Source organism: Typopeltis vanoorti, chromosome 7, assembly GCF_054136105.1.
Source record: "Typopeltis vanoorti isolate ZY-2024b chromosome 7, IOZ_Tvanoo_1.0, whole genome shotgun sequence".
Lineage (NCBI taxonomy): Eukaryota > Metazoa > Arthropoda > Arachnida > Uropygi > Thelyphonidae > Typopeltis > Typopeltis vanoorti.
In genome coordinates, this window is record NC_143555.1 from 127372482 (window position 1) to 127396056 (window position 23575).

Sequence of the window (23575 nt, forward strand, 5' to 3'; positions counted from 1 at the left end):
TGATGTTGTGGCTCAATTAAATACCGTTCGTGAAACACCAAATTTTTCATTTAAAGATATTTACGATGAAGCATGTATAAAAGCCAATAATTTTAATATTGACATTAAAAAGCCAAGGACTTCATCAAAACAAACATTAAGGTCCAATGTTCCAGCCGATTCTGTAGAAGAGTATTTCAGAAGAAATTTTCATTCCATTTATTGATCAAATATTGACTCAACTTCAGAAACGTTTCACTCGGCACCGCAACATTTTGAAATATATTTTTTTCTCTTCTACCAAATGGAAAAGATGCTCCACCAGCAAGTGCAATGGAAGATTTTCGTCAGTTGTGTGAATTTTATGGCTGTGATTTGCCTTATACAAATCCAGCAATTTTGAACGCCGTATTCAATTTGTGGTATAAGAAATTTGAAAAACCGTTTGCAATAGCTCCATGCAAAATGCCGTTGATGCAGTTTCAATGTGACAAAATGATGTATCCTAACATCTATAACTTATTAAAAATATTTGCAACGCTTCCGGTAACAACATGTGTCAGTGAAAAGTCATTTTCTAACTTACGCCTTTTAAAAACCTATTTAAGATCTACCATGACACAATCACGATTGAACGGACTGGCTTTGTTGTATATACACAGAGAGATTAATGTAACCACGACTGAAATAATTCAAGAGCTCTATATATATATAAAAAAAAAGAAAACTGGATTTTATTCTTTAAATAAATTTTTATAATCACCTAATGAATTTTATTTAATGAATAAAATTTAACGAATTTTAGTTGAACGGATAAAAATATTTTTAATGCAAACTCATTGTATTAAAAATATTTTTATCCGTTCAACTCGTCCCCCACCCCCCAAGATTAAATGCGCCACTGCCTCCCTTATAATAATAATTTATGAGTTCAACAAATCTTCATCATCGGCCTGTAGAGTAAGATAGGCTGAGAGTCAGCAGATAGTAGGAGAGGAAATAAAGATATAAAGATAGAGTGCATAGTGGTAGAATCGGTAAAAGAGGCCTCACGGTCGTTGATTTTTCGCTTTAGAAAAAGGAAAAATCCTAAAAAGGAAACATGTAACAAAAACAAAAACATGAAGTACACTCCCTTATCCACGGGGTAGGTTCCAAGACACCCCGTGGATACCTGAAACCGCGGATAACACCAAACCTTATATATACTATGTTTTTTCCTATACATAAATACCTATGGTAAGGCTTAATTTACAAATTAGGTACAGTAAGAGCTTAACAACAATAACTAATAATAAAATAGAATAATTATTATAACAACATACAAATAAAAGTATGTTGTTATAAAAGTAATAAGTTATCTGAATGTGAATTGGAATCGTAGCAACCTCAGCACACGTTTTTTTATGATTTATCTATTATTTTATAAATTCGAGAACTTGCATCTTTTTTACTTAAAAGGAAGCACTCTGCGGATTCTCTCTGGCATATCCGAATTGCCAGTATCACTTCACTTTCACTTTGGAGCCATTATTAACTAAAATAAAGGGTTACTTGAACCCAAGCACTGCGATATCGTAACAGGTGATCTGATAAGCGAGAACTACTTAGAACGGCGACCAATTGATATTCCTGATTTCCGAATGGCTGCAAGAAGCGTGTAGCTTTCTCCACCTTTGCAAAGAGTTGCCCTGTTGTTGGACTACCTCTGGATGCAGTCGAATTGTCTATTACTAAAAGTCATACGGCTTCATTTCGGCAATGGAAAATTACATCGGCAAAGTAATCCAACATTATTTCAAAGCCATGTTTGTAGAAATTATGAAAGTTTCGTAAGTTAACCTGAGAGCTTATGAGAATACTATAATCGGCATCCCGAGTTTTTAAAAGGCAACTCGGGAATGCCGACGATTGCATTCTCATAAGCCCTCAGGTCAACTTAACGAAACTTTCTACGAATATTCGGTTTTGAAATAATGTTGAATCTAATATCCACTTTGCCGATGTAATATTAACTGTTTATTTCTAGAATTTTTCATTTAATAATTTCGGGCCGGGGTTGACCGTGGATAAGGTAGAACTGCAGTACTCTAATTTTGAAATAGAGTACGGGGGGGACGTTCTTCTTCACTGTTATTTTTATTATTTTTATTACAGTACTAAGTTACGAATATAGGTATATATCACATAAGCCAACGTGGGAAAAATTCTCATGTTCAACTTATGTCAGGTACAGCAGGTGACGGTTTGTTATAACCATTGGTGAACGTATTAAATCATTTGACTTGTTTTATCCGACTTTCGTAGACACTGTTCATCTAAGAAGTAATACATAAGTTGTCTTAAGCTATAGAGCAAAAAATTAAAAGAAATTGAAAAAATGTGAATAACAAATGCACGTCAACTGAGTATGTACGAGCTTTTATACAGGATAGTAAACTGAGCTCAGTTTTAAATGTGTTAAAAAATTTTAAAACATTTAAAATGAATATAATATTTATGTATAAAATAATCTTTTAACCTTTATTATATATTATATATTTAAATAATATTTAGAAATATTTAATATATTAAAAACAATTTGATATATTATATTATATAATACCTTTTATTTTTATATATATCTCTTGTATATATATTTAGTCGAGCGAAATTTCTTTGCTATTCGCTACTTCCGGCCGTTGCGAAGAGAGCAACGTGTTTCCTATTTCGAGAATAACGCTGTGAAGCGTTGCATGTAAAAAATGAAATTATGGTGATAATAATTTTTCAGAGCTGAATTGATTGATCCCGGTTTTACTTCCGAGTACTCACCTACATTGCAAGTGTTGTATTCTCTTGTTCGATATCCTTTTTCAACTGGCTCATCAAAAGAATAGTAAGTAAATCATTTAAATTCACGAAGTGAAGCCTTTTGACTCTTTATTATTTCATTAAGTAAATCATATTTAGGTAACCAGCCAATCTGCACAATGGCAATACCGGTAATTCAGTACTATCCGTTCCCGTATGTGGACTGGTTTATTACATTCACATTTATAGCTTATCTAATTCATATTTTCCATTTCTCATAACCATTCCATTCGTAATAAATAAATGTATACAACAGTGTTAATAAATATTATGTTGCTGTTATCGATATTACAGCCCTATGTAAAATTATACAATGGGTATTAAATTATTCTGGTATTTTATCTATTATTACTCTTTAACAGGAGCTAAATCATCAAATTCCAAGAAACTTGGAAGAATCATCTGAAAACAAGAAAACTATCTATTATATGGCATAACTATAAACTTCAATTACTTTACTAACTGTTTTCAGAGAACTTAATATCAGCGTAATATGTATATATTTTATAAAACATTACTATTTGATTTAACAAAAGCAAGTTAATATTTTCTAACCCCGTGTTTGCAGAAGCATTTAATACTTGGGTACCTTTGTTTTTCGCAAAGTTCACATAGTATGTCAATTGCAAATTTTTGGATAGCATTTTATTTATATTAGAATGAAAATATTCTTATATAAATTTATATAAGATTAATATATAAATTTATATAAGCCTTAAAGTACAAGCCGTTAGGAAAAAGAAAACCAGGACGTCCTCTTCAACGATGACTTCTAAGGCCGGAACAGGCCATGCTGGGCCTAAATCCTTGATACGCATGATGATGATGATATAAATATTTATATAAGAATATTTTTTTCAGAGATCAACGGACGCAGTGCACTGCGTCCATTGATCTCTGAAAAAAAAAAAAAAAATCTCGCATATGCTAGTATCTTGTTATTGATAGGGTAGAAGAGATCCTAATTAAAAAAAAAAACAAAAAAAACTCACGTAATGAACGTAGGATTAACGAAATAATTCCGAAGATGATTGGGAATTATTTATGTATATTTTACTATGCAAAAAAATGTATACCTCTCGTCAAAAAATAAAAGAAAAATTTTATAAAAAAAAGCGATATATATATAAATAAAGCGAAAATAAAATACTGGTCTAGTTAGTCGAGTAGTTAGCTGGTTCGGATCCCATTGTGGGTATGGATATTTGTGATTGTCTTTAGTCGTCCAGTGTGGCACTTGGGAAAAGGATTAAAACCAAGTATAAAATTTCTTGGTATCTTTAACATATATTCATTTATTTAACATGATGGGGATTGATGAGGGATCAAGAATTCCATGAAGGGTCGATGGTCTAAAAAGTTTGCCGATCCCTGAAATAGAATAATGTTACGGAGGTTAGCGACTGAGCTAGGCACTGGCATCGATGATGGATGCTGCATTCCACATGATCCCAGAAATGTTAGATAGATTTAAATCAGAAGAATAAGTGCGGTCAGAGGAGTATACTGAGTACTTGGATATTCTCCTCGAATCATGCTTGCATAAGGCGAAGTTTTATATACGAAAGCTCAATCGTCCATACCGATTGAGCTTTCGTAGCTCAATCGGTATGGACGATGCCCCGTGTTTGGAAAGTTCTTTGTTTGAATCCTGTTAAAAATGCATAGCGCGTTTTAGTTCAATTATCATCTACCAAAGCCCAGTTGCTATTTATTATTATTATTATTTTTTTACATATATATATATATATATATTTAGAAACATCCTGCAATGAGTCTTTCAACTCCATGAAGGGCTGATACGAGATAATGTCGTCGTTTATTGTTATTATTTTTAAGTTGTAGTCATTAACAGAAGGTGATTCATCCAATTACAATAATCCAGTGCTTTATTTTGAGAGACGATGGAGTACGGGCACCTTCATTAACAGTGGCGAATGACATAGTTGGATGGTGCAGTACAGCAATCCCTCGATTAGTGCGCCTAATGCGTTCTTTAAAACAGGCGCATTAATCGAATATAATAACCTATAGGAAAAAGTATAATTCGTTCCACAAATTTCTTTTTTGAACCTTAATTTTTTTTATAAAAGAATTAAGGTATATCTCAGGGCCTAGTTAAAGGAAAACCATGAAGCTGAAAGACAATAAAACATCTTCAGAATATAAATTTTATTATTCTGCTTCTTAACAAACAATTGAGCTAACGTAGTTTGGCTGGCATTTTGTTTCTCTTTTTTCATACAACCGACGGTATGGCCCTATTGCTTCTTCTGCAAATTTTACTGCTTCTCTCTTCCTCAGGGTCAGCCTCGAAGCATTGCTGCTTAAAAATTTCGATTGGACGAAAAATATTTTCAAATTGTTTCTGTGAAATCTCTTTTGGCTGACTATCAGTGGTTAAATTTTCTTCATATTCTTCGGTATCTTCCCGCTGTGCATCTAAATTTAGCAGGTCAGAATCACTCAATTCTTCAGAATGAGATTTAATTAACTCTTGGACGTTTATCATTGAAGGGGAGAAAGAAATGAAGGACGTACGAATTGGTTGCCAACACGCGAAACACGTGCTTCATAGATAAAATTTCTCAACTGTTATACAAGCAAAATAGTTCCCACTTTAAAAACTACAATGATCATAAAAGAGAACTTAATTTTCCGACGTGTAAATAACTCATCCCAGAAGACGGATTGATTACCCTATTATGGGAATGGATTCTACTTTTTGTGACATGTGTCGAAGGGTCTCGAATCTGTGGGCATTATAGCATACGACATAAATTTTGGCGGTAAAAATTTGGAACATACTATACATGGAAGTAGTATAGTATGCCATTAAAAATAACTTTGTAAAATATTTTAAATCGGTAACTAAATTATTTCATTCTAGGGAGTGATTTTTTAAAATAGTTAGCCAGAAAATTTTTAAAATCTGTAGCATTTATTTTTGAGATGTATATAGGCTCACGAATCGAATTTGAGTATCGAAAAAAAAATGACGCACTAATCGAAAGCGTTCTAATCAGGGGAGCATTAATCGAGGCTGTACATTTATAAATATGTAATATTTTTTATCTTTAAGCTTTGTTATTTAACGAGATGTGCCTTTTCACAAAGTCTGTTGTTAAGATATTTGCTATATAAAATTTTAGATCTATTTTTAGACTTTTAAATTACTTTCGTGTATATATATTAACACTTTCACTCTAGAATGTGTCTCTGTTGAGTTGCACCTTGTGCAGGACTTTAGCTTTACAATAAAAGCAGCTTTGTTCGGTTTACGACTAGGGAGCATGGTGTCTATTGAGGAAGGAGATTCATATATATAGTCATTTTTTAGCCCAGTTCTTTCTAATTACACTAAATACTCTAATTTTTCACTAAATACGGTGTGCATTGACAATGCCGGTGTATGTTTTAGTGGTACAATATAACAGTTTTAATTGCATCTGTGCAATAAGGTGTCCTAAGAAGTGTGTGTGTGGGGGGGGGATGTTCTTCAGGATCATTTTTATTATGCTAATTTACTAATATATCACTCGGGAGATCGCGGCGGTAATTTTGCAGTTTAGGAAGCTCCATATCTGAGAGATACGGTACATTCATTACTAGTATAGTACGCCCACAGATTCGAGCCCCTTCTGTGCATCCATTCCGATAATCAATCCATCTTCTGGGATGAGTTGTTTATTATTACATACCGGAAAATTAACTTCTCTTTTATGATCATTGTAGTTAACTATGTTGCTTGTATAACAGTTGGAAAATTTTACCTATAAAGCACGTTATTTCGCGTGTTAGCGACCAATTCGTACGTCTTTCATTTCTTTCTCCCCTTCAGCATGAATCGACTATTCTTGGCAAGTATCCAAGCGAAGATCTGTAAAGTGGGCATACAGATCTTTGCTTTTTTTTTTTTTGTTTTATTGCTAAAATGCAATAAAACATAAAGAAAAAACACTGCAAATATAATACTTAATCAATATCCACTTAATATGATTACAAATTAAGTGGATATTGAATCCAACATTATTTCATAGCCGAATAGTCAAGTTTGCGCCTGCACATAGTGCAAGTCTGAGGCAACTCGTTGCAAAGGTGGAGTAACCTCAGACTTGCACTATGTGCAGGCGCAAACTTGACTATTCGGCTATGAAATAATGTTGGATTCAATATCCACTTAATTTGTAAGTGGATATTGAATAAGTAAGGTAAGATCCGATCACTTTTCTTGGTATTTTCCTCTAATGCAAAGCACATTTTCATTGTCACAAAATATGCATTTTCCTCTAATGCATAGCATCATACATCCCTTGTGGAGATGTATGATGCTATGCCTTAAAGTTAATGGTCACTACCCAGACCGGTTTCGACCTTTATTGAGGTCTCGTCAGTGGAGTCAGACCGACATCAGATGTTATAACATATCTTGTTACCCTAATACGGCGCGTACCGCAATATGGCTGAACGAGCGCCCTTAATGAAGCGGCGCTTGAGGCAGGCTGCCTCTATGCTATACCCTGTCGACGGTACTTCTCGTTCCCCTATTTTTAAGATTTCACAATAATTTCCAAAACGTTTTGACACTTAATATTTATCTCATGTATTCTTACTACTAAAGTCTTCGGATGAGTTCTGTTTAACTAAATTTACACGTAGCTTGACGCGCTTTTCTTTTTTAAAGTTCCTATCAGGCATCGTACCTGTTAGGAAACTTTCCGTACGCTTTTTTTCTTTTCTAGGCCAGGAATGTTTTTCTTCTTACAGTTATGTATCCGCCATGCAGTTCTGATTTTTCAATCCTTGCAGACGACATCACAGGTTTCCATATCTAAATTAATTAGTGTTTTCTTCAGAGTTTATCACTGAATCTTTAAAGTTTGGGTCTTGTTTTCGAATTATTATATTTTTTTCTAAAATAATATTGAGGTGAGCATACAGTCGCCTGTAAAAGCTGATGTACTTAATTTTGTAAAACTTCCATAGATTTTTTCTTCTTAATACGATATTCGTTTTCATTCTGCATAAAATGAAGTGACACCGTCCAAGTGCTCTAACTTGAATTCTCTCAAAAATTATGGAGAAGATCATCAATAGCAAACTTCTGCATTACCTGGAGACCTACCAACCGATTAAAGACGTGCAGTATGAATTTCACCACTCTCGATTCGCCATCCACCTCTGGACTCAGGTCGTGGAAAAATTCGAAGAAACTCACATGATAGCTCTCGATATTTCAGAAACATCTGATGGGATTTGGTACAGCTTCAACTTAGCAAACTGCTAAATCTGTAATCTGCTTTCCACCCTTCGCAAATGGATCGCCAACTTTTTTTTCTGTTTACTCACCACGAGTCATGGTGGAAGGTCTACTCTCCTCAGATTTCCCAACCAATGCAGGAGTTTCCGGGATTCTGTACTTTCCGTCCCTCTCTTCTTCCTGTATATAAATGATCTGTTTTCACAAATTTCAAATGCTATTCATAGCTTCGCAGATGACAGTATACTCTATTCCTCCTTTTCATTTGACACTCTTGTAGTGACTAATTGTCGAAACATCCACCATGACGAATGTCCTGAAATCTGTTCTCCTCTCTATATTTCTATCAGGTAAGGACAACCTTGTAGACTTCAGTGCCACCAAAACTTAGTCCTTTCTGATCTCTCGCGAGAAAGAGCTTACGTCCATTCCCCCAATTTTCACTAATACTCAGATATCCAAGCATGATCAGCTTCCCTTCTTGGACTGACCTACACTCCCAACCTTTCCTGACACAAACATCTCAGTCAGAGCTTCTGCACCCGCCAAAAAACTCAGTTTTTCGTTCAAGACGCTACTTCACACTGCTGCTAATTCTATACAAATCTCAAATCCGCTAACTATGGAATATCTTCATATATATATGTTAAAGATACCAAGTTATTTTAAATATAAAGCTGTTTTTTTTTACTCCATTTCCCAAGTAAACAAACAGACAAGTCAGTCAAGTTTGCGCCTGCAAGTGTTGCAAGTCTAGCTGACCCTGCACGTAGTGCAAGTCCAAGGCAACTCGTGGTAAAGGTAGAATAAGATCTGATCACTATTCTTAATATTTACCATTAATGTACATCATTATCATTATTATTTCATCATTAAGGGTAAACATTAAGAATAGTGATCAGAGCTTATTCCACCTTAATGATGAAATAATGATGATAATGATGTACATTAATGGTAAATATTAAGAATAGTGATCAGAGCTTATTCTACCTTTACCACGAGTTGCCTTGGACTTGCACTACGTGCAGGGTCAGCTAGACTTGCAACACTTGCAGGCACAAACTTGACTTGTATGTCTGTTTGCTTATTTGGGAAATGGAGTAAAAAAAAAAAACCGGTTATATTTAAAATAACTTGGTATCTTTAACATATATTATACCCAAGGTAAAAAACTTTCTACATATATATATATATAGAAAAGTACCAAGGTACCAAAGAAATTTTATTCTTGGTTTTACACGCACATATAAATACATGAAAGATTACATCATTATGAGCTTCCTATCTACAGTTTTCAACCAAATTAGTCTGCCAGGACGACAATGCGGTCACATCTTATGCTCCGTATTCCAAGTCAGCACATAAAACTGGATCAGTATACCTCGTTCTTGGTCTTTCTCTGGGTTTTTTCCTTTCACCACAATGGTTGCACCTGTACCTTTGTGAGATGTGACATTGCTTGCAGACATTGGCTAATTAAATTCTACTGCTTTTAACCTCCTCTTTCATCATGTGTCCTTGCCTCATTTATTAAAACCCATTTGTTGAATTCGGTCTCCAAATTCCGCCAACCACTCTGACCTCTTCATTTTCCTTTCCATAAAGCTCTATCACCTGCAATTCAGCTGTCCGAATATTAATGTCATCTTCCTGAGTTACCATAACGTCCACACCGCGTCTCGTTTCCAACATCACCGATCAAGTTGGTAGAGATGTGGAAGTCTTTCCTATAAGCAGTGATCTAACACCAATAGTACATCTGCTAATCCGAATTCTTGTCTGTGTTAATCCTCTTTAGTCTCCCAATCTGTTGATCTCTTTTTAACCTGTCTCTTTCCAGATATATCTTAGAGATCATCTCTATACTCGGTAACTAAGTTCTCGATCTTCGCTAGTCTTCTCATAGAACGTCCTTTCTATAACAACTCCCTATCATGAGTCCTTTGGTATCTTGCAAGTGGGACTATATCCGGACTTTCCATGGTCTCAATATTTCTTCTGCTAATTTGATCTAAACAGCTTTAACGAGAGTGTGTGTGTGGTGGTGGTGGGGGGGATTTACATCAAGAACGCCAGCTGCATACTCAGCCTATGCTGAAGCATGCAATAAATTCATTAGCAAATCGGTCTTCTTTCTTAATTCTAACCATGACACACCTGCACCTGGACGGTTCGGGTGCTTAAAAGGGCCCGTTAAGCGCCGTGAATAAATAAATAAATGTGTGGGTGGAGGGAGAGGGATTAATTCAGTACTCTAAACAGTACATATCGAGGCAACTCTTGGCAAAGGTGGTTCAAGCTCTGTGCTAATAGTCGTTTAGCCTCGGTTTAAAAATACGCATTTTTAGTTGTCGTTAATGAGTATATACATTGGCTAGGTGCCTAGCTAGAGAGATATGTGAATCGTAAACGAAACAAACAAAACAAAAGAACGAAATTGCCGAACGATATAGTTTACGATAAAGATCCATCGTCTACTTAACTGGCGACCAGCAAAATGTTTGCCTAACTCTAAAGAAGTAAGGATAGTGTAAGACTAAAGTTAAAAAAAAGTTAGGAAAAAAAAAACACAAACAGTCTTTTGCGAAGTCCAAGACCAGCTAATATACTTACATCCCGCGATGAGTCTTCGGACTCCTTGGAGGTATCAGGAATAATAATAATACCGGTCAGTATTTAAGAGAATGGGGGAAAGTTTCATTCGAAAAACAATGCGCTGTATTAATAAATTGAGAGGGGACAATTAAAAAAAAAAAAACACAAACCGACTGCGAAATCCAAGACCAGCTAATATCTCCGATCTCAACTATGTTTCAATGCTAAACCAGCTATAAAATAAAATATAAAATAACAATTCTGATAAAATATTAACAAACTGAGAGGGGGCAATTAAAACAAACAAACAAAAAAAAAAAATATTAGCGAAGTTCAAGACCAGCTAATATCCCCTATCTCAACAATGTTTTAATGCTAAAATATAAAATAAAATTCTGATTTTATAGGCAATTAAAACAAACAAAAAAAAAAAAATTAGAGAAGTGCAAGACCAGCTGATAAATATTTGCGAAGTGCGAGACCAGCTAATATCCCCGATCTCAACGATCTTAATGCTAAACCAGCTATAAAATATAACATAAAATTCTGATATTATATTATTAGCCCTGTTTTTGTATTATATTATAATTGCATATGTTTTTGTATTATAATTTCATAATTAGCCCTGTTTTTGTATTATAATTTCATAGCAATGCCTAAAAGACATTGCGTTTAAGAGATTGATAAAGAAAGAATGTTCCAAAGAATAGAAGTGATGAACATAGCGTGTATAGCAACTTATAGGAATATGATCTAATAATCAAATAGGTGTACTAATAAAATCTGAGTTATTATGAAATAGTTTTTCTTTAACAATAATATTTTCAATAAGTTACTTCTAATAATTTATTTTAAACATATTTTATTAGAAATTAAACACTTATAGATAAAAATATTTAAATCGAATTGTTTCTACGAATGAATAACACCAAGCACTCCTATATATTATTTAATTGTGTTTTATTGTAATGTATATTGAATCATTAAATCAATACCCGATCTGGGTTATGACCCTTCCCATACTGCATAGATCATACATACGACAGGAGAAGGGTACTTTGTAGTGGGGGGGGGGGAATACTGAGGCAATTAATATAAAGCAACAGCTTCTCTATACAAGTAGCTTAGCCGCAAAGATACTTCACGTCAAACTTTGTTTACACTTTTTTTAATACACTCGAGTCAACATTATGACCACCCACCTATTAACATGTTAGGCCTTCTTTGGCCGAGATAATCTCTTGCACCCATCTTGGCATTGACTCCACTAGACCGCAGATGGTGATGTCGAATTGGACAGAATAACGTCCTGAAGGTCATCGAAGAGCAACGCAGTGGCATCAACCCCAATGTTGCATTCCATAAATGTTCAATGGGATTCAAATCAGGAGAATTAGGTGACCAAGGGGAACAAATGGAATGTGCTTTTTGAACAATATGAGCCTTATGACAGTATGCCTATCTGAAAGAGTCCGGATCCAACAGGCCACATTATTTCCATGTAGGACAATACCCTATCCGAAAGAATATCCTGATATGGGAATTGAATTCATGGGCATCACTGGGTCCTTTCATTCCCATTAAACATACCTTAGGCATACTTACTGCCAACAGACTGAATGGTTGGTCGGAAAGAGGCTGGTGCTCATAATGAGTATTAATCTCTTGTCAAGTACAAGATCGTATTGAATCCTTAAATCGTGTTTTCTGACAGGATGATATTACAATATAATTGTAATATCATCCCATTTCAGACATTTTCATATTTATTTTTAGCGCATATCTACAGTGGTAGTACCATTCCAAGAGCCTGCAAACAATGTACATATTTTGCTCAAATATAAGATAATCGCAAAATTAATTTTAAAGACATTTTTAATGATAATAAATGTTAGAATTTTTCAACTTTTTGGGAGTTTCTTTTTTTCTTTTTTTTTTTTTTTAAACTCTTTTCCTCATGATATTATTTCTGGTGTGAATCAGAAGAGGGGAAAAAAATGTCCAATTCTATTAGTTTTCTAAGCTGTATGGCGTACTTCATCAGGTAAAATATTTTGAATAAAAGCAATTATTCAAAACAACTTATCTTAACAGATTGATTCCTAATACAAAGACTACTATAGAACTCCCTTTTGTTGTTGTTGTTGACGTTTCTTTTTCTTTCTATCTATCCCCCCATTTTTAAATATTATACTTGAGTATTATTTCTGGGAAAACTCCCATGTTACCTCTTAAAATCTATTATTTTTATTTTTAGACATTTATTTTATTTTAGACAATAGACAGACAAGACAACGAAACAATGCTTAGAATATCGGAAACGATAGCCATAAAATGTGACGAGAACTCAATCAACATCCACCGATCCTACATAATGTTCGAAGCTCCATAACATAAAAATCAGGTCACAACCCCGACCAATAGGCGATAACACGAGCACTTCAAAGGCAGAAACACCAAGCCGACATTACATGGCATCCACTTCCTTCATGAGTTCAGAGACGACGACGACACACACACACGGTCGAAACGGCTCGCACCACGTTAACTCTCCCCCCAGCCCCCTTTTCCCATAAACTCTTCCCCCTCCCTCAAAAAAACAGTTTCTATTTTAAGCCCCCTCTTTCATCTCTTTTCCCACCCTACAAAAAAGCGCTTTGCCCACTCTTAAAAATAATATATATATATATATATATATATATATTATATAAAAAAAACAGGGTTTTTTCAAATTAATTCTCCAACAGTGCCTACCCTTACTTCCCTTTTAACGCGATAACAGCAGAAGTATGCACATCGCAGAAAGAAGACAGGCAACAACATCCAACTTCTATTATGCTACATATATTTTCTCTAAAATACATCTGCAGTGCCCAAAGAATGAGTAAAAAAGCCAATGACATTAAAAAAGGGGCACTACTAAACGAAAACAGGAAAAATAACCGTAAAAATAATTGTACTTCAGTTTTACCTTAATTTTCAGGTTATAATATAATATAATATCAATATAAGATCACTATTTTGATCAGTTAAACTCAGATTCAGCCCCTGAAATATCCAGTTGATCGACTATGATATGACTGCAGGATACCATACCACGAAATCTATATAAAACTAAGAGAACTATTGCATAATGCATGAAGCAGCATGTTAGAGATGCAGAATACCAGAGAAGTGACGAGGCCATCTCTCTCCCATCTCATGTATTGTCAGATATGGAGTTCTGTGGAATGAATTCGAAATCTTAAACAGGTGTTATGACAAAATATAAAGAAAAATCTGGAAATCTTTGGAAATGTTATTAAATCCTAGACAGTAGAATATGCATTTTACTTAATTTCTAGCATTCATTTGAATCATTAGCTAGGAAGCATTTATCTGAATGCTTCCTAGCTATGGCCAGCTAAGAACCCAAAAGAGAGTAGACCAACACGCAGCGTTCACATATAATTTAAATCTTTAAATTTCGAATACTATATAATAATTATATACGTGTAGTAGAGATGCTACTTTCTGACTGTCTGTTTGGCTATTAATTGCTTCTCTCATACCCGAAATCTTATGCAATTAAACTAGTCATATCTGAATAAATTGGTTACTTCTGTACTGTTTTTTTTTTTTTTTTGCTTTCTGTCTTTTATCTCATTCATTGAGTGAATCTTTCGCTAAACATAATAAATAAAGTATTTACTGCTATTTTCTATTATTCAATTTGATGCAAAGACATCACAAATACAGTATAGAATAGCCATATATCGTCAGTGCATTAAAGTGTATCAATGTTTTTATTGAACAGTCTGGGATTGCTTTTAAAGATTATGAGTGAGAGTGATATTTCATGACGGGAGAATTTTTTTAACCGATCTCGCGAGGATATCACAGATAAACTAGGTTACTTCGCCTAAATAACTCATTCAAATTATAACCTGAATTATCATTATTACTTCCTCCCCCTTTTTTTTATTAAAAAAAAAAAAACCTGCTCTCAGCATAGTAAAACACATTGCTCCCGCAGGACGCAGGACATATATGGCGCAGAAGGTGAAGCTTGACGCTTTTCATATTCCCTGTTGTCTGTTTCGGGAGCAGTGATGGGAGAGATTTGTGAGCTATTTTAGTTCGCCCTGAGTGGGCAGAAGTGGTTATTCGTCGTTGAGTGTTAGGATAGTTTTCGGTCTTTTATGTTTCCAGTGGTCATTACCGTCATAATTTCCGGCTTGTTGTATTAGTTGGTTTGGATGCGTAGATGTCTTCATAAAGAATTTTTCTGCTAGGGAGCGTAGTAGTGGAGAGATGTAAGGGATATTTATGTCCCGGTGGATCTGGGCTTTCCTGATAAACCACGGGGCGTAAAGTATCATTCGCAGACACTTGTTCTGTAGTCTTTGTAGCTTGAGGATGTTTGTCTTGGAGGTATGGCTCCAGGCTGGGGAGGCGTATATAATTGTGGGACGACTCACTGTCTTGTACAGTAGAATTTTGTTTCTTAGTTTGCTGTGTCTGTTGATCAAGAGGTATAGCTGGACGATAACTTTTGAAGCTTTGGTGCATGTGCTCTTGATGTGGCTGTTGAAGCATAATCGTTTATCGAGAAGTATTCCGAGATATTTAGCTTCAGTTTTCCAGGGAATTTTAGAGTTGAACAGGGTTATATCTCCTTTGGGGGATGCTCGTCTTCTTGTGGAGAGCATCGTTGTGCTTTTCTGGGGGTTTAATTGTAGTCGCCAGTCTGTAAACCATTTTTCTAGATTCAGGATGGTGTCTTGTAGTTTTTTGTTACGAGATGTCGTTGGCGGGATCTGGCTAGTATAGCCGTGTCATCTGCATAAAGGGCGATGGTGGATGTGAGAGGATTTTGAGGGATGTCTGCCATATAGATGTTGAACAGGATCGGGGCTAGCAGTGATCCTTGAGGAACTCCAGCGAAGATTTTCGTTGGGTTGAGACTATTTCATTGATTTTGACTTGCATCCTCCTGTTTGAGAGGTATGATTTGATCAGGTGTATCATGTTTAGTGGAAGGTTAGCGATGATAAGTTTGTAGAGGAGGCCTTGGTGCCAGATCTTATCGAAGGCTTTGGAAATGTCTAGGAAGACGGCTCCAGCGTGTTGATTCCAATTAAATCCTGTGGTGATGTATTCTACCAGTCTATGGATTTGTTGGGTGGTGCTGTGATTTTGACGGAAGCCAAATTGTTCTTGTGGAATTATATTTAGTTGGTTGACATGATCTTGGAGTCTGATGAGGATGATTTTCTCTGCTATTTTCCCTAAGTTGGATAGCAGGTTGATGGGACGGTAATTTTCAGGTAAGTGTTGGTCTTTGCCCGGTTTGTGAATTGGGATGATGTCAGCTATTTTCCATGATTGGAGGAAGTGCTGCCATTTGAGGATGGAGTTTATGATGTTTGCCAGATGTACTATGGGTTTGCGTGGTAGCGGCTTGATGACTTGGTTAGTGATGCCGTCAGGACCTGGGACTTTTTTGATCTTGAGATCGTTGATGATGCCGATTATTTCGGTAGGTGAGGTAGGCATTATAGGGCTTGGATTGTCATCGGCACGATTTACTGTGAACCCCACTTTACGATGGATCTTGTATACATGGCTGATGTTTAGGTTCTTATATGCAGGACTGCATTATTTCTCTAGGTTTCTTGCTATGGCTTCGGCTTTGTCAGCATCTGTGTATGCAAGGTGCTGTTCTGCTTGCAGAGGTGGGGGGAGGGATTTGCGCTTGTTCCTGAGGTTGTTTAGGAAATTCGATATAGAATGATCTGCTGTGGAGATGGAGGTGAGCTTGTTGTCCCATTGTTGATTCCTGTGGTTCTGTGAGCTTCTCGGACAGCTTTGTTTAATCTGTTGAGGGCTGTTTTGTCCTGGGGAGCATGAGTGTTGTGATATCTTTTTCCTTGTCTGTTTTTTCCCTTATCAAGTCCATGATTTCTTCTGGAAGATGGTTTTGTTTGTGGGTAATCGTGGATACTGTGGCTGCTGTTATGGCTTTATTGATTTGATTGGTAAGGTTCTTTATTGCCGTGTCTATTTCTTCCTTCGCTTTTATATGGGGAACCGGACCAATGTGCTCTGGTAGCACTTTCCTAGGTTTCTCCCAGGCAATGGGGGTTTTTGGGGGAGGTGATAAGTTTTTGTCTTTGTTCCCTAAGTGAAGTAGGATTGGGTTGTGGTCTAATGATAATTCGTTCAGTGCTTGAATGCTCTGCTGGTATTTGATGTCGTGTAGGATGACGATGTCTAGGATGTCGGCTGTGACAGTTGGGCTGTGGTGGGTTGGTTCGGTGGATCCTGTTACCACAACGTTGTTTAATTCTGTGTAGCTGAAGAGGATACGGCCATTTTTATTTGTGGTTCTGCTGTTCCAGGAGGGATGTTTGGAGTTTAAGTCCCCAGCGACGATGATGGATTCATTTACGCCTAGGACAGCATTCAAGTCAGAAAATAGCAGGGTCTTAGCGGGGGAGTTGTAGGCGGAGTAGATTTTAAGTCTTCCAGTTGAGTTTGTGTGGACTTCGACACTGGTGAGTTCTAGGTTGGAGGTTGTGGGGGGGGTGAGTATTCCATTGTGCTGATGCAGTTCCTGATAAATATGGCTGTACCACCGCCTCTGTAGTCCAGTTGGTCATTTCTATATAGTGTGTGGCCTCTCAGTTTTGGATTGTCTGCAGGTCTCAGATGAGTTTCATTAATTAGGATGATGTCTCAGATGATATCTGAGAGAGAATTCTTGAAACTCTAGTGTCTTGTTGTTTAGGCCATTGGCGTTCCAAGCGGCGATCTGTAGTGAGTCTGAGAGTAATCCAGTTTTGTTCATTAACAAGCATTGATAAGATGGTTTGAGTTTCTTTTAGAAATATTTTTGTGGAGTTTGGTGAAGGGTTCGACTTACTGAAGTCTTGAACCATGTTTGCCAATGAGGTTGTGATGACTGTTGTCATGTTCGGAACAATTTGGTCCTGCTGGATTTCTTTGGATGAGCGGGCTACTTCAGCGTATGTTCTGCTTCGACGGTGGCTTTCCAGACTGTTGGTATTTTCCATTTGTGAGAGCTGGTAGTTTATTGTCTTTTTTTGGGTGGCAGGCAACTGGGGAGCCGTCTACCCCTGTGGACAGGGTTGAGAGATCTGTTTCCTTTTGTTGTCTGTTTTATTCTTAGGGTAGTGACCTCTGTAGTTTGCCGGGTGGGGGCCCCCGCAGTTCGCGCATTTGGCTGGTGAGGTCCTGAATTTTGAGCAGGTTGCTGTGGGGTGGTTTTTTCCCACATTTGAGGCATTTGTAGTCTGCTCTGCAGAGTTTCTGTGCGTGTCTGTACTTCTGACATCTGTGGCACCGGCCCGACGAGGCTCTTTTCCTTAGTGGTTCGGTTGTGATTTTCAGACCACAGATCTTTGTTGTTATATATGTTCTTGTGTATGTTGAGTATCTCTACGAGTACTAGTGGCATTGGACTCTTGTCGGCCCGTAACATTCTACTGACTTTGACAGGTGGGAGATCGGGAGGCGGAGATCTTCAGTTATTTCATCTGTGCAGATGTTTTCTGTTACTCCCCTGAGTACAACGTTTAGATTTTTCTCCGACTTCAGAGAGTAAGTATGGTATTTAATATCTAACTCATCCATGGTTTCTGTGAGGTGTCTGTAGTCGTCTACTGTGGCAGGCTGGATTTTAACTCCGTCGCCTACGTTTTTTGCCCTTGAATAGGCAATTTGGTGGTTTTGAATAATAGGCCTGAGGGCCGTCCATCGTTCTTTTTCCCGTAATACAGTTAGAGGAACTTTTTCATTGTTGGGTGTGGGGAGGTCAGTGTTGGGGGAATCTTCTTCCATCCCCTCGTTTATCTGAGTCTCCGCTGTTTTTCGCTTTTTTCGAGCGTGAGTTTCAGTATCGTCTTTTGGTGTGGGAGCAGAGATTATTAGGTTCTTCTTCCCCTGGTGTTGAGTTGTCCCCTTCTGTGGAGTCGTCCGTCACTGAATATAGGTTTAGAAACCCTGGCCACTCTACCTCAAATTTCTTCAACAGTTTTTTCAGGAGGTCGAGCGCCAGCTTCTTATCCAGAGATTGGACAAAGTCGTGGGGACTTAAATTGTTCATGTTTAAAAGTATTCAAATATAATTACCTGAAAAATATTTATAATGGCAAAGAGAACTGCAAGGACTGGAAAATTACATCAAAAGTCAAAGTCTTACCTTGTATTCAGCTATCAAAGAAGATTCGCAAAATCTAAAACTCACTAATCACCACTAAAATCAAAAACATTCTTCGCAACAACAACCATCATGCCGGTATTCGTCTTCCGCCATCTTGAATCTCCCACACATTGCTCCTGAGATTCTTAGATGAATAAATCCATTAGTTATCCGGTAAAATTACGATATTTTACCAGACAATAAGTGTTTTAAGATTATTTAAATAATTTTTAAATTTATAAAATTTTAAATTATTCTTAAGGTTAACAAATTATTTTGTATAAAATATTTTTATTCATAAGCTATTGGTATTCAAAAAAACACAATTATACAGATACTTTTTTTTTTTTTGGAAATATTGAAAATTATGATTGAAATACTAATGATATGAATGAGAGAAATCATAAACGTCCATGTGGTATTGAGAATTATTAAGAAAAAAGATAATCAATATCCATCGCTAAAACAGAGTAAAGATTGGCAAGCAAGGCTTACTTTTCGCATCTTCTGAAATTTGGCAAGGCAAATCTCATACCACCTGTAGTACTATGAAAGGTTCCCTTAAAAATTGGAACTGGGATTCTACCATTTCTGGCAGAAGAGTAATCCATTTTACAAATCGATTTCGAACCACAACTTTATTAAAGTTTCAAATAATTCTTTTAGTGTTTAGTCGCTAAGAAAATATAATATTCAAACCTCTTATGTAATGTCCGACCACAGATGCGAGAAGCCTGACTGGCAGATTGCCAAGAAGAGTCAATTCATGTTGAAGGAGAGAAAGGATTATTCCTTTCTCTCCTTCTGGCGATGTACGAATTCGTCACCAATACGCGAAATCACATATTTTATAAGTAAAATTTTAAAACTGTTGTACCAGCAAAATAGTTACCACTTTAAAAACTAGAATTTTCTATTAACGTATAATAATAAAAAACACTCATTCCACGAAACGCATTGATTACCCTAGTTATCGAAATGGATTCGCCTTCTTTTGCCATTCGCAGAAGTGTCGAGGGTGTCGCATCTGTGGTCGGACAGTACTAGTTTACTTTAGTAGCGGAGCCAGGGCCGGCTCTATCGACAGTGCAAGACGTGCATTTGCGCGGGACGGAAATTTTTTTTGGGGCGACAAAATTAGCATAAACTATACGAAAAATAAGGGGGAAGGTGCAGCAAAATATGCTACTGCATAGGGCGACAAAATTCCTAGGGGCGGCCCTGAGTGGAGCGGCCTTCAACAGTGTTAGCCTCAATTCTGTTTTCTGGAACATACACACAGTACCACTTAAATGTATTTGTAGCCAGTTAAAAATACAAACGTGTGTTTTTAAAACTTACATAAGATAATCATTCCGCACTCCTCTAGTTTCTACATCCTGTGACTTCAGAAAAAATTCGTCTAGAAAATTAGTTACTTTATGAATCTTCTAATATGTACCCACATTCTTCTCATATTATAATATTCTGTTACAATATCCAGTAGTAGGCCCGCTCACGTCAGTGAACACTTGATGCCTTGTAAGCCTTTTAATCTCAGACAAATGGCTAATGGGTTTTGAAGGCTTGTTTTCATCGCAGCATAGCGCTGTTCTTTGAATGTGTTATTGTACTGAAAAGGGTTTAATATTTTATATATTAGTTCAAATATAATATACAATATCAAGCACACGTTTTTGTTTCCGAAGGTGTTAGCCTCGCTAACATGGTTAACATGGATCCTCCGCCCCTGGTTAAAGTTGCTCTTTATATTAGCGGGTCTGATTCCATCAAACACTGGACTGGTTTGTTCTTTGAGTATTTCTTTCATTGTGACTGATGGAAAAGGAAACGCCATATTGCTCACATAAGAGATAACGGGATCAATTTTGTTTTCTGTTTGCAATATTATTAATAAAGGTTTGTTGAATCTATTGACTATCTCTAAATCATTAGGATTAAATATTTTTAATATTTCATTCATTTCTTTTTTTTGCATCCTTTATTTTGGATTAAGAGAAGAATGCCATTGCTAATCCAGACTGAATATCTTATTATTCAGCATGGTGAGTAGTTACTTGTTTCTCACCTGTACAAACAAACATTTTCAATTAGGCTTAAAATATCTGTAGAATCCATAATATTGTGAAGCTCGGCATTTAGGTTTAGCTAGTACTTTTTAATAGTTCAAATATTGGCACCAAGGAGACTGATGTAAATTTCCGAATAAAGCGTTGACTAAAATTCTTGGAGGTAAGATAGGTTCCCAAGATGAATATTGTCCTCAGGATTTGATGATCTTGTTTAACTCATGACCAGTTTTGTATCAGTCTGCCGTAAAAAACTGATATTATTTTTATTGTTTAAGCTTGCAAATAGAAATCTCCGAACTATCGTGTCAGATCTTCTCAGATGGATATCGTCCTTTCCCGCAATTCAGTATTAAGCATCACAGTATAATCGTAATCTAGCCATTCCGTTTTTTTTTTTTTGTCTCTAATTCGCTTGTTGGTAAACTTGATTATAATTGTCTTCTAGTTTTTGAATTACCCGAGTTTTGTTCTATTATTCTGTAGGCTGTTTCGCTCTCCTCACTTTCCTTATTTACACCGTAATGCGTTATTTCTTTTTCTTAATGTTTCTGTTCTTCTGTCTGGTATGATCTTTATCTGTTGGTTTATTTTAAGATATTCCAGATTTAGTTGCTTTTATTTCTAATTTTAAAATATTGTGTCGCACTAAGTTATTAATTTCTTTAATAAGTTTAGTATGCCATAAAATTAGATTATTATATTTGGTATAAACGAAAGTAGGCTATATTAGCCATTAAAATAATAGTATATTTGATCTTTGATATCTCTGACAGTCTCCAGTCCTTCTTAGCTCTGTTATCGTTTTATCCAAGGAAATTTTCATAATTACTAAAAGTTTTTATAATCTGTCTCTCATGAGGTTCTTGAAAAGTTTCTCAATGAAATGTTTTAGTTATATCCTTTTGTACGTTCAAATCAAAATTCAGCTAACCTGTTTCTGGTATATCATCTGCATCTGTTTAGTTATGATCCTGTGTGTCCGTTGTACAGATCGATTTATTTTAGCTTCTGCACATGCCACCACACCGCACTAATTTGCATCTCGGACTTTGGCCTCCAAGTACCCTTTGCCAAACCAAACATGTAACGCCCATGTTGCCTGGGTCGTAATCTTTCAAGTGGTAGTCTGTCTTTACAGTGGCAGCCAGGGTCGTCGCCAGATTGTATATCTTGCCCTGAAGTAAACAATTAAATATCGACCCTGATGGATTATAAGGCAAAAATATAAGAAAATAGCAATTGCTTTTTTGTTTTTATTACAAGAGAAACATTAATGCATAACGAGTGCATAATAATATTAATTAAATGCTTGTTCTACTGGGATATCGCACAATAAAACTGTTTATGAGCTCTTCTAAATCTAAATTATAAGCTATATCCTCCTCTATCGATATAGTTGCTAGACCAACCAATCTTTCTTGGGTCACTGCTGTTCGTAAATAATTTTTAATCAGTTTAAGCTTAGAAAAACTTCTTTGCGCACTTGCTAAGCTAACAGGATAACAGGAATTGTTAGCGTAGCGACTGCGCCTACCGCAATATGGCTGAATGAGCGCCCTTATTAAACAGCTCCGTGAGGCAGGCTGCCTCTATGCTACACCCTGTCGACGGTACTGGTGGAAGCAATCAATGTTTACCAGTTGAAGAGGTTCTCAATAACCTTGCAAATAACTATGTAAAAACACATTTATTTTATCCAGATAATGATATTTCTAAACTCAAAGGGGAGGGAATATTATAGAAACTTTTGCTATAAATTTTTAGTTTGAATTTTTACTTAATTTTATATTCTGTGGAATCTTTTTTAACAATTTTATATTTTGAATTTTTACTTAAAATTACTGGTTTATTAAGAGCACAAAATTACACATCTGTTTCACGAAATAATAATTATCATAATAACACAAAAAGGATCTAAAACGTAAGACATAAATTCTGATAATCGCATTTTATGGGATACATGATTTACTTAGGAACCATTTCCACAGAAAATTAAGATTTTTCTTCGAAAACCCTGGTTTTTAACCGAAACACCATTTCAGGTAATAATATAAAATGTTAGGATTAGGCCCACTAAAGGGTGGATGGTGTTTGCTGTAATCTCCTCTAAGTTGCTTATGAAATCACTGATAGCATTAGGACAGTGTAAACACATTAGTAACTATTAAGAGTGGTGTTAGCTGGTCACAGATTTTTCAAGTCACTCAGGACCTTGAACAGCCTCACCTACTCCATTTGAGGAATAAAAGGAAGTATAATAATAATAATAATAATAATAATAATAATTACTATTATTATTATTATTATTAGTAGTAGTAGTAGTAGTATTATCGCCCTTACACTAGAAACTTATGTCCATCCAGGGTAGCAAAAACATGAAATGCACAAAATAGATTTATATTTATACACATAACTGAAACCAAAATGTATTCACATTTTATGTTGTTTCCAAGGTTATAATTGTTAGGAACCGAGGCTGTTGGGAAACCAACCCAACAACCTCTGTTCGAGAGCTACTAATTCAATGCGGGGGGGATGAACCATATACTGATAGAATACCAGGGGGCCAAACCGATAAACAAACTATGAATTTCACCACTGGCAGATAGT

General features: G+C 36.0%; 1 protein-coding gene across 1 annotated transcript in view; it reads left to right on the plus strand.

Annotated features, from left to right (window-relative positions):
• The first annotated feature begins 2681 nt into the window (after positions 1 to 2681).
• Positions 2682 to 23575, plus strand: part of LOC150105050 (single-stranded DNA-binding protein, mitochondrial-like) — an 89013-nt gene continuing 68119 nt past the window's right edge. Inside the window, exon 1 of the mRNA XM_090396115.1 lies at positions 2682 to 2857. The gene's annotated coding sequence lies outside the window, so the exon portion shown is untranslated. The remainder of the gene's footprint in view (positions 2858 to 23575) is intronic.